This window comes from Bison bison, unplaced genomic scaffold (genome assembly GCF_000754665.1).
Source record: "Bison bison bison isolate TAMUID 2011002044 unplaced genomic scaffold, Bison_UMD1.0 scf7180017864333, whole genome shotgun sequence".
NCBI lineage: Eukaryota > Metazoa > Chordata > Mammalia > Artiodactyla > Bovidae > Bison > Bison bison.
Genome location: NW_011494905.1, coordinates 3256974 through 3269192, shown reverse-complemented (window position 1 = coordinate 3269192; position 12219 = coordinate 3256974). Strand labels below are relative to the sequence as shown.

The window sequence follows — 12219 nt, the reverse complement described above, 5'->3', positions numbered from 1 at the left end:
CTGACAGTAGATAGTCTCCTGGCTTAATGCCGAGTCTAGCAGTATGGGACATGGAAAGACTCTCTAAACTGGAATCCAGGAAGCCTGGCTTCCAGGTTAGTCTGAGCTGCTGATGTGCTGTGTGGTGATGAGCCACTCAATTTCCCCCTCTAGACTCCTGATGTTCCACCCATCCTATAAAGGGATGTTAAGCTTAGGTATCTCTAAGGCACCTTGCAGCTTGGACACTCTAGGAAATGAGTGAAATCAAGGAAAAATAGGAAACATGTTAAGATACCCATCATGAACCAATATGTGTCATATACTAGTTTCTGTTTGGGCAACAAAGGCATGGGAACATTCTAGGCAGTGATGGTCTCCCACAGGGCAAGTCTTGGGTCTGTGGATGTTGATTTTCCATGGCATCTCTGCCTCTTTGCTTAGCTTCCATCTCTCCGGGAGAAAGAGGGAGCTCAAACTCTTCTCCAAGATGACTGGGAGTCCACTTGTGACTCCCGAATAAACATGATGGGCAGGACTATTTGCAACAATGTTTCTCAAACCTATGACTTGAGTCTGAATGGGGGAGGTGGAAAGCATGAGCAGAGGGGAGCCCCAGCTTGGAAATTTGGAGCCCTGGGTCTAGGGGCAGCTTATCCAGTGACTGATCAGCGACATTCATTTATTCATCACTCATTTCCTCAGGAAGCATTTATGGAGCACCTACTATGTATGTTAGGTTCTGGATTAGACACTGGAGACAATGAGTAGAACATAGTTTACTAGACTTTGTGTTTCCTTAAAGCAAGGGTCCTGTCCTTAGTTCAGTTCAGTTCAGTTCAGTTCAGTTGCTCAGTCGTGTCCGACTCTTTGCAATCCCATGAACTGCAGCACGCCAGGCCTCCGTGTCCATCACCAACTCCCAGAGTCCACCCAAACCCATGTCCATTGAGTCAGTGATGCCATCCAATCATCTCATCCTCTGTCATCCCCTTCTCCCAATTTGAATCATTCCCAGCATCAGGGTCTTTTCCAATGAGTCAGTTCTTTGCATCAGGTAGCCAAAGTATTGGAGTTTCAGCTTCAACATCAGTCCTTCCAATGAACACCGGGGACTGATCTCCTTTAGGATGGACTGGCTGGATCTCCTTGCAGTCCAAGGGACTCTCAAGAGTCTTCTCCAACACCGTAGTTCAAAAGCATCAATTCTTCGATGCTCAGCTTTCTTTATAGTCCAACTCTCACATCCATACATGACTACTGGAAAAACCATAGCCTTGACTAAGTGGGGATTTGGTGGCAAAGCAATGCCTCTGCTTTTTAATATGCTGTCTAGGTTGGTCATAACTTTCCTTCCAAGGAGTAAGTGTCTTTTAATTTCATGGCTGAAACCACCATCCACAGTGATTTTGGAGCCCCCAAAAATAAAGTCAGCCACTGTTTCCACTGTTTCCTCATCTATTTGCCATGAAGTGATGGGACCAGATGCCATGATATTAGTTTTCTGAATGTTGAGCTTTAAGCCAACTTTTTCACTCTCCTCCTTCACTTTCATCAAGAGGCTTTTTAGTTCCTCTTTACTCTCGGCCATAAGGGTGGTGTCATCTGCATATCTGAGGTTATTGATATTTCTCCTGGCAATCTTGACACCAGCTTGTGCTTCTTCCAGCCCAGCGTTTCTCATGATGTACTCTGCATAGAAGTTAAACAAGCAGGGTGACAATATACAGCCGTGAGGTACTCCTTTTCCTATTTGGAACCTGTCTGTTGTTCCATGTCCAGTTCTAACTGTTGCTTCCTGACCTGCATACAGGTTTCTCAAGAGGCAGGTCAGGTGGTCTGGTATTCCCATCTCTTTCAGAATTTTCCACAGTTTATTGTGACCCACACAGTCAAAGGCTTTGGCATAATCAATAATGCAGAAATAGATGTTTTTCTGGAACTCTCTTGCTTTTTCCATGATCCAGCGGATGTTGGCAATTTGGTCTCTGGTTGCTCTGCCTTTTCTAAAACCAGCTTGAACATCTGAAAGTCCTTATTTCTCCTGGGCCTAAATATGACCCTGCCTTAAGGACCACCTGAACTAGAGGGATCTTTGGACAAGCAATTTCCTTCCTTGAAGCTCCATGTTCTCACCTGTAAAACAGTTTTGGGGAAGTGGACTTTATGATCTCCACGATCCTGTCTAACCTGGGTGTTCTGTTCTGTGGCTGCATTACCTGGTGGCCTGCAGTGAGAAAGGTTTGCATACAGAGATGGAGCAAAGGTCACAGAACAATCTGCAGCAGAGATGAAATGAAACCGCAAAGTCTCCAGGGAGTGCTTGGAGCTAGTAAACCCCCTTCACCGCTGAGACAAGACAAAGCCTGATCCAGGCATTCAGAGTACTCCTCAGAGTACTGAGGCTCTGCAGGACACCACTCAGGGTCTCCATGGACCCTACCCTCAGGGCAGGGTTGAGGTTTATCTGGCAACAGCCTGGACAGTGTCACAGCCAGGACTCTGGGCAAGACTGAGAGCCAGATATTGAAGCGGAATACATTCAGGACAGAGAACCAGGATCTCTGAGTTCCTGTCACAGTCTACCTCCCCCTGCTTTTACCTGTGTCACCAAAACTCTCCGGGGATGGTGACACCTACCTCCCTTATTACTGTGATGATTAAATGTGAAAACACATATGAAAGGTCTTCGTAAATTCTGAAGTGCTTTATACATGGAAAATAGAGTTAATATTCATGAAAGAGGGAGAAATAAAAGGGCACCTTAAACAATGAATTGATATCCCCTTAAGTGTGTGCCAGGCACTTAAGTAAGCACTTCATTAAAGCCAACTCATTTAAACCCCATGACATGAGGTGGGGGTTAATGTTCCCATTCTACAGATGAGGAAATGGAGTCCCTGGGAGTTTAAGTAACTAGGTCAGAATCACCCCACCAGGAAGTGACAAAGCAAGGACTCACAGCAAGGGAGTCACCAATGTGACCTTCTGCCTCCCTGCATGGAAAAATGTTTTCTAATTCAAGTAAATTCTAGCCAACAAACCTGGCCTGAGAGCTAGACTGAACACTGGGCACATGATGATGAGGACACAGGAGCATAGCAAATGAGGAAATACTCCGAAGAATAAGGAAATAGACACTGCAAATATGATTGGTATTGGAATAATGTAAAGAAAAATGTGGAGATGGAAAAGATGAAGAGGCTTTGCATTTATCACCCTAGGAACAAGGAAGTGGATAAACAGTAGTTCAAGGTGAGGCTGAAAAGGCAAGGTGTTGGAGCCTGATGGTGAAAGATCTAGGAGGCCAGGCTGCAGTGATCAGAGTTTAGCCTGGAACTGACACAGAATGATGAAGGTTTCAGAGGAAGTGAGCAATGCATCAAAAGTGGAATTTTAAGAGAGTTAAACTAACAAAAGGGAAGAAACCCATTCATCTTTGACCACCACTATTACCATAATCTGTGTCCTGGTAAAGATGAAGTTAGATGAAAGTTAATCTTTCAAGTTGGACCCCTCCTCAGGGAAAAAGGGGGTTGAAATTTCAGGTATTTAGTACATCACTGATACACATAATGGTGAAGAATGGAGAGGTGTTCCCAGAAGACTCGGTAGAAAGGATGTTAGAAGTGACATGTCTCCATCCCATGCTTGACTCTCCCACTTCATTGTTGAGGAGGTGGTCCTGCCAAGTGATGGGGAATTCTCACCCCCGAAGGTAGCCTGCTCTATTCTTGGACAGCTCCTCCTGCTAGAATGAGTCAGCTTTGTTTTGTTCAAACCTAAGAATGTCTTTGCCTGGAGAATCCTGTGAACAGAGGAGCCAGGCAGGCTACAGTCCATAGGGTTGCACAGAGTTGGACACAACTGGAAGCTACTTAGCATGCACACAAGCAAGAATGTCTTTATCTCAGTATCACCATGTTGTTCATCCCCCTTGGGCCTAAAACCTGCATTAGGTGACAGTAAGGGAACTTTATGGGGGTTTGAAGGGGCTGGATCTGGGAAGCTCAGGACTACCTAGAGAGACAGACAAACTTAGCATTTCGGGGGAGGAAGTCCAGCCAAGTAGGGGAGACACAGAGTTTAGAGCTGGAAGGAAAGAAGGAGCTACTGTTTATGGGCCTCTGTAGCTGAAGGCCAAGTGCTGGGCTTCCGGAATCACTTTGCTAGTCAGGAAATAGGTGAAGTGTCCCAAATGAATCTCAACTCTAATTCCTCTTAAGAAGCCTCTGTCTCTTTTCAGTGAATTACTGGAGAGACTTCCCAGACCATTCCTGCAACCAATACCTACTGGGTGCCAGGCAGTGAGATTTACAAGTGAGCCAGGCATGCCTAGTCTTCTGAGAGGCTTACACTCTAAGGGGCAGATGAGGGGGATGAAGAAGTGAGCAAATAAAAATTATATAAAGAATCTGCGATGTATTCAAAAGTGGTCAGCAGCCCAAGTTCCATGAGTCAGAGCCATGTTTTGGTTTGTTACACTGGATTCTCAGTGCCTAGAATTAGGCCTGGCATGTTCTCAATAAATATCGATCAAATGAATAAATGAGTGAGTGAATAAATAAGTGTCTGGTAGCTTCTGATCTAAAACCATAATAAGGTTCTTCTGAGCTTCAGTTTAATACTTTATTCACTGTAATCTGGTGATCTTTAGGTCTATAAGGTCCCCTGGAAAGTTTGTCTTGGCAAATGGATATTAACCAGTTGAAGACAGGCAAATGGCATCTACCACCTTCTATGACAACGCTGTCCATCCCATGTGGCTGGTTCCTTGTCCACATGTTGAATCAACAGGAGTCTGACGTGTTGAGTGAACCTGGGCAAGTCTCTTAACCTCTTAAACTTCCGTTTCTTTTCTGTGAAAGAAAGAGAGCACCCCATTCTGGTTCACATCAGTTTAGTAAATAATTTCATTCCAAGAAAGAGCTTGACCTTGTTGAGAAAGGAACCAAATGGAAGGCAGGCTTTTTTCCTAAAGCAACTCGATCTTATCAGAGTATTCAGACTCAAAGGTTAGCCTCTGGGAGCTGCTGACTTTAGAGGGGTATTTGAATCTGTGAACTTTTGGCTTAAAAGTAAGAGTTCAACTCTCCTCTGGTTCTCTCTGGTGTTGCAATGTTGGCCAAAGGTGGCTGCTGTACTGTGCGTACAACCGGAAACCCCAAATTGGGTTTGCATCTCTCTGACCGAGCGAGGTGCCTTCCCCAGCCTCACCTCCAGATGTTCCATGGGGGTTTGAAGTGTGGAGGAAGAGTTAACGGAGCTTGGTGTCTCTCTTACTGAGGTGAGTCTGTGCACCCGCATGCACAAGAGAAAGCTGGGGGTGGGGGTGTCCCAGCCTGCTTCTGTAAATGGGTGCCAAGGACAGCCACAGGGTGCTGTAGCCTGGAGGAAAAAATGCTTCTGTAATCATGAGCTAAAGGTTTCCCCCACCTTCCCTCTGAGAAAGTTTGGAGGCTATTTTTTTTTCAGCAAGCTGCCAAGCTTTTCCCCACATCAATATAATTTCAATGACTTTTACAAACTTGCCCGCCTGCTTTTTAATAAGCAGGTCTTTGCATTGATGGTACATGTGCAAGGTCTGACCTTTTCATAGGAAAAAATATTCATAACCGAAGCCTATATATAGAAGCTGAAGACAGGAGCAGATAAAGATGTAGGTCATATGACTTTGTGTGTGTGAAGCATAATGCAGGAGGGACCCAGCAGACAATTCAAAACTCATGAAATACTGCCACTGGCTTAAGCCTTCCTAATATTTATCAAAGGCTTTCAATAATGACTTTGTTTTCAACTGGGAGCTGTAATGCCACCTTCTATCCCTGAATACAAGACTTTTTTTCTCCACAGAGGAACTTTATTTAAAAATGCCTTTCACTATCTGGTTAACCCTTAACAATTCTTGTTCAAGGAAAGAACAGTGACCACAAAAATGTATCTAGTGAACAAATATTTCACATAATATGATTGGTAATCCAAGTACCTAATTTGCGTCAGAGGAAGACATTTCCCCAGGCTCATGATTAGCTAAGTGAGCAGAAACCAAATTCCTCAGCATTCAAGACGAACGTGATTGAGAGGTTGTTTGCCTTTCCAACAATCTCTCCAGCACCCCTTTTTATACACCCCTTGTTCCGCCAAACCTTCTACTCCTCCCTCTTCGTGTTCCTCCATCCTTGCTTTTGCTCCCTTTCTTCTCCTTTCTTGGCGCCTTCCTTTCTGGACACCTCTGTATGTACAGGTCTGTTCCGACAACTATGGCTCAACTGCAGTTGCCTCCAAGAATTCTTCCTTCTCTCCCTTCCCAAGCTCTTTGTTCTTTTATGATCTGCTCAGTACTTGCTGTGGATTATGCTTCCAGTATATCCCATTCTTTTAGGCTATAAATTCTTTGAGAGCAGGGTAAGAGTCATGTTTGAGGTATTCTGAACCCCCTTAGCATGTAACTCTGAAGTTCATGTACCACCGATAGTATTCATAAAACACATTCCTGCAAAATGTTTATTGAGTGCGTGAATTTGGCATGGGGCGCTGATGGTGATTTGTGGGGTGTTTACGTAGAGCTACTGTGCTAAGCATTATCTCATTTGAGCATCACGTATAAACCCACGAAGCTACTGTTAGTGTGTCACCATCCACAGCTAAAAAAACTAAAGCTCAAAGGAGTTTTAAACCTCACCCAACATCACATAGCTGGCAGAATGGTAGACCAGGATTCAAACTCAGATCTGTTGGCCCAGAGGTTTGCTAACTTGCTCCAGATTACAAGAGTTGATTATTAAATGATCAGCAATTTGGCAAAGTGGTTGAAAGCACAGTTCTGATTAAAAATTAAATCACATAAACATATAAATAAATAACATTAAAAACAATGGTAGAAAATACTCAAAACTCATCACTTCCTATTTATTTTATGAAATGTTATCATATATGTTCTTGAGGTTGTTAATATTGCTTTTATCCATATGTTAGAATGATTACCTACTGCTGTGCATCTCTTTCAAATGACACATTCAACAATGTTGCACTGGTAGCTTGAGAGTGGTCTAAGTGGAAACATCTCTACCAAGGATATTGGAAAACACAACAAATACAACTTGCCCCTTACCACCCCCATCCCACTTAAAGCCAGTTGTTACACATTTACAAACACAACACTGATCTGGCCCCAAAGTGAGACAAATGCTTCAGTAAGTAATATGCTTTAGATCCAATACTCATACAGATTCTTCTGTTTCTAGACTTAACTTTCACTCAGTAGGACCTAACTTTGAACCATCACAGATAAACTGCTTTCTGGTGTTAGAAAATTGACACTTATATGGCTCCTTTCGGAGAAGGCAATGGCAACCCACTCCAGTACTCTCGCCTGGAAAATCCCATGGATGGAGGAGCCTGGTAGGCTGCAGTCCATGGGGTCACGAAGAGTGGGACACGACTGAGTGACTTCACTTTCACTTTTCACTCTCATGCATTGGAGAAGGAAATGGCAACCCACTCCAGTGTTCTTGCCTGGAGAATCCCAGGGACGGGGGAGCCTGGTGGGCTGCCGTCTCTGGGGTCACACAGAGTCGGACACGACTGAAGTGACTTAGCAGCAGCATGGCTCCTTTAGGCCTCAGAATTGGAATAAAAGTAACTCTTAGTAGTTATTTTTTTTGCCTATATCCATATATCCTAAACCACTAACACAAATTTAATTATGCCCTTCATCACATCCTCTACCCAGGAACACATGATGAGTCTCAAACTAAAGTAGGAATTCTAAAATATGGATATAAATTTATTTCCCCAAATGTACATGAATATAATAACCTATTGCTTGATTTACATAGTCTTAGAAGCTAGATTTCACGTACAGTTTCCATACTATATATTTTATGTACGGTTCCCATGAAATTAGATCTGACCTTTGAACCACAGGTTGTGGGATGGGTACTAATTCCTTAACTCTGGAGCACGTATGTTAGCATTGCTGAACCTCAGTTTCCTCATCCATACAACAAGGAATTTGATTTAGATGTCCTTACAGATCCTTCTGGTTCTAAATTTCTGAACGACACTACACATCACTTTTCTTCTTTAGGGCTCAGTTTGTGCATCTGTAACCAACAGTTTTCATTCCAATCCCAAAGAAAGACAATGCCAAAGAATGCTCAAACTACCACACAATTGCACTCAAACTACCGCACATAAAGTAATGCTCAAAATTCTCCGAGCCAGGCTTCAGCAGTACGTGAACTATGAACTTCCAGATGTTCAGGCTGGTTTTAGAAAAGGCAGAGGAACCAGAGATCAAATTGCTAACATCCGCTGGATCATGGAAAAAGCAAGAGAGTTCCAGAAAAACATCTATTTCTGCTTTATTGACTATGCCAAAGCCTTTGATTGTGTGGATCACAATAAACTGTGGAAAATTCTGAAAGAGATGGGAATACCAGACCACCTGACCTGCCTCTTGAGAAATCTGTATGCAGGTCAGGAAGCAACAGTTAGAACTGGACGTGGAACAGCAGACCGGTTCCAAATAGGAAAAGGAGTACGTCAAGGTTGTATATTGTCACCATGCTTATTTAACTTATATGCAGAGTACATAATGAGAAATGCTGGGCTGGAAGAAGCACAAGCTGGAATCAAGATTGCTGGGAGAAATATCAATAACCTCAGATATGCAGATGACACCACTCTTATGGCAGAAAGTGAAGAGGAACTAAAAAGCCTCTTGATGAAAATGAAAGTGGAGAGTGAAAAAGTTGGCTTAAAGCTCAACATTCAGAAGACAAAGATCATGGTATCTGGTCCCATCACTTCATGGGAAATAGATGGGGAAACAGTGGAAACAGTGTCAGACTTTGTTTTTTAGGCTCCCAAATCACTGCATCCATGAAATTAAAAGAGGCTTACTCCTTGGAAGAAAAGTTATGACCACCTAGATAGTGTATTGAAAAGCAGAGACATTACTTTGCCAACAAAGGTCTGTCTAGTCAAGGCTATGGTTTTTCCAGTGGTCACGTATGGATGCGAGAGTTGGATTGTGAAGAAAGCTGAGAGCCGAAGAATTGATGCTTTTGAACTGTGGTGTTGGAGAAGACTTTTGAGAGTCCCTTGTACAGCAAGGAGATCCAGCCAGTCCATTCTAAAGGACATCAGTCCTGGGATTTCTTTGGAAGGAATGATGCTAAAGCTGAAACTCCAGTACTTTGGCCACCTCATGCAAAGAGTTGGCTCATTGGAAAAGACTCTGATGCTGGGAGGGATTGGGGGCAGGAGGAGAAGGGGACGACAGAGGATGAGATGGCTGGATGGCATCACTGATTTGATGGACGTGAGTCTGGGTGAACTCTGGGAGTTGGTGATGGACAGGGAGGCCTGGCGTGCTACGATTCATGGGGTTGCAAAGAGTCGGACATGACTGAGCGACTGAACTGAACTGAACTGAACTGAACCAACAGGGGGTTGAAATGGATAGTTCCTAATGCCCTTTGCAGCTCCATCAGCTTGTGGATCCACGTGAAAAGCCCTGTCTTCCACCTCATGTGTCATGCCTACTGGATACCATCATGCCTTACTTAGCCCTAGGAAAATGCCAGGTCACCTGCTGAACACCCAGAACTCGAGTGTGCCAAGAGAAGACTCAGAGATGGAGCTGCTTGTCTCGCTGGGAGCTCTAACTGCCACAGGACCAGGCTGCCATAGCCCTCAAAACAAAGGGAAATGTGTAGGCGGAGGGAGCGCCTCTGTTGTTTTCTTTTAGACTGTCTAGAAGTGAGGGTGAAATATCTGTACAAGGGTTTTGATTTGACACTCCAGCTGGGTCTGCAGTGAGGAGGGTGGGGGTGAGGGAGGCGCAAGACGTAAGACGGGTGACACTTTCTGCTGTACTGGGGAGACGGGGGTGACGGTGGAAAGGGAGAACTGGGGTGATGCTCAGGGTGAGCAGAGCACTCAGCCAGCATGTCTCAGTCTCTGCCCTTACTTGCTGACCCTGAACCTACAGTTCATTTGTATCTCTATGGAAAATCAAAAACTGTTCTTAACCCCTCATCTACATCTCCATCCTCATCCTCCCCCACAAAACCCGTATGCTTTTCAGGTTATAAGCACTTTGACATGTAAAATCTCTTCTGACCCACAAGACAACTCAATGAAATAGGTATCATTGCCTGGACTCTTCAGAGGAAGAGTCGGAGGTTCAGAAAGGGAACTGAAGTTGTTTAAGATCACCTAGGTTGTAGGGCTGAGATTGGAACAGAGTCCATTCTTTGAACTTCAAGTCCATATGTTTCCAGCTCCCAAATGGCTGCAAGGGTTGGAGTAAATGCAATCCTTGAAGTCAAGACTGTTAGTTGAAACCACATGTCTCCGAGTGGCTGCTTTCCTGAGGACTCCCAGAACCACACTCAGGAAAGGAGTCGTTGATCCATTCATGAGCTTAGTGAATCCTTGAAGTGGAGGGCACTCTGCACATTCTCTGCCCAGACTCTTCAAATTTCACAGGGGGGAAGTGCAGCCCTCAGAGACATGTGCATGTTCAAAGTCAGGTAGAGAGCAATGGACAAGGCTAAGATTTCACCTGCTGGTCATTGCCATCTGCCCAGGCACTGCTCTCTTTTGATGGCTTTTTAGCTACCAGCAGCATTACAAGATCATGGCTACTCTAAAAGCCTCCACCATCACTGTGAGGTAAAGTAACATTTTCTTCCAGCAGGGACATGGGCAGAAGAACCATGAATGGAGGGAGGCCAACATACTCCGATCTCAGCTGTCATTTTGAATTTGATCTCCTCTGTGCCAGAAATCAGATTTATTGCTGGTGAGAATGGTGACTCATGCTCTTTTGATGCCAACCAACTAATTTATCCTGCTGTGGTTTGGTAGGTACAAATGTTTAGTATGTGAACAAAAATAGAGACCCACCCTCTCCCACCATGCGGGCCCTTAAGATTAGTCTTGCCCAAGCCTGAGGATGTCCTTGAACTCCAATCAAACTTTTACCTCAAATGTAATCTGTTTTATTCTAGGAATCACTGAAACTTGTAACCGAGTCATGAAGGATAGCAAACTGTATCAATAAAAGGGAAGAGTCTCATCTAAGAGTTCCCTGTCTTGAGTGTATTCTCTTTTTTATTATTATTAAATTGATCTGGTACCTTTGGCAGCTCATTTCCTCTCTCTGAGCCACATTATCCCTATCTGCTAAATGAGAGGGTTAAAGTGGGTGACTTTGGGGGATTATCTATTTTAAGGAGCTCCTTTGTTATAAGATCACACTTTTATCAGAGGCATCTCGTTACATCTCAGTTTTCCAATATGGTCTCGAGATGCTTTGGAGGTGAGGTTTAACCTGTGTTCTAGATGGGATTCTGCTCTACTTCTAAAAGGAAAAGGAAAGCTAATAAGAATGGTATCAATTTAACCTGTAAAAAGTTAACCTCAGGATGAGCAAAGGAGGTGCATACAACAAACTTCAGAACTTGACATGACTTAAGCTTTCTCACTCTCATTACAGTATTTCTTTTAAAATCTACTTTTCAGGCCAGATGGACAGGGCACACACCATAACCATCCAAGAGGTGAAGATGAATTCAGAGGAAACCTCTACAGGGATTAAAAGCAAATAACATGTTTTATTTTAATAGTCATGATCATTGTCTCAAGATTTAGCCAGCTTTGGTCCTGGAGAGCTGTCTGTATCAATTTTTCTAACATGATTGTGCAAACTCAGGTCTGAAACTTGGGTTTCTTCATTCACTTTTTCAACTAGTATCTCCTAAAATGCCTATGCAGTGCCAGGCACTTTTGCCATGGCTGTGGAAAAACAAGGATAATTTTAATACTACCCTGATCATAAGGACCTTAGGGTCTTCCCAGAGAAGATTTAACAGGCACACAGATTACTGTAGCTTAAGGCAGTGGCTTCAATGCCATGAGAAAGCTGGAGACAGTTGAGAGGAGAGAGATTCCATCTCACTGAAAGCTCCTCCCACAGGAAGTGGCCTCTCCAGTCTTGATGGTTGTCAGGCAAGATTTTAATTCATTGTGAATAAGCCAGTGATTGGGAGCCTACTTCTCTGTGATTTTTTTTTTCATCTGTAGAATGTGATAAGAATAGTATCAACCTCATTGACTTGTGAGTAATATGTGATTTCACGTGTATTAAAGCTCTTAGAAAATTTCCTGGAACATTGTAAGTGCTCAAAACATTCATCATGATTTTTATTCTTAGCATCAGAGTAA

General features: G+C 43.6%; 1 long non-coding RNA gene across 1 annotated transcript; it reads left to right on the top strand.

The window, feature by feature from the left end:
- Positions 1 to 5105: 5105 nt before the first annotated feature.
- On the top strand, positions 5106 to 11077 carry LOC104998642. The gene is made up of 3 exons (XR_826490.1): positions 5106 to 5266; positions 10688 to 10856; positions 11004 to 11077. It is a non-coding gene; the product is annotated as an uncharacterized LOC104998642 (long non-coding RNA).
- Positions 11078 to 12219: the final 1142 nt, after the last annotated feature.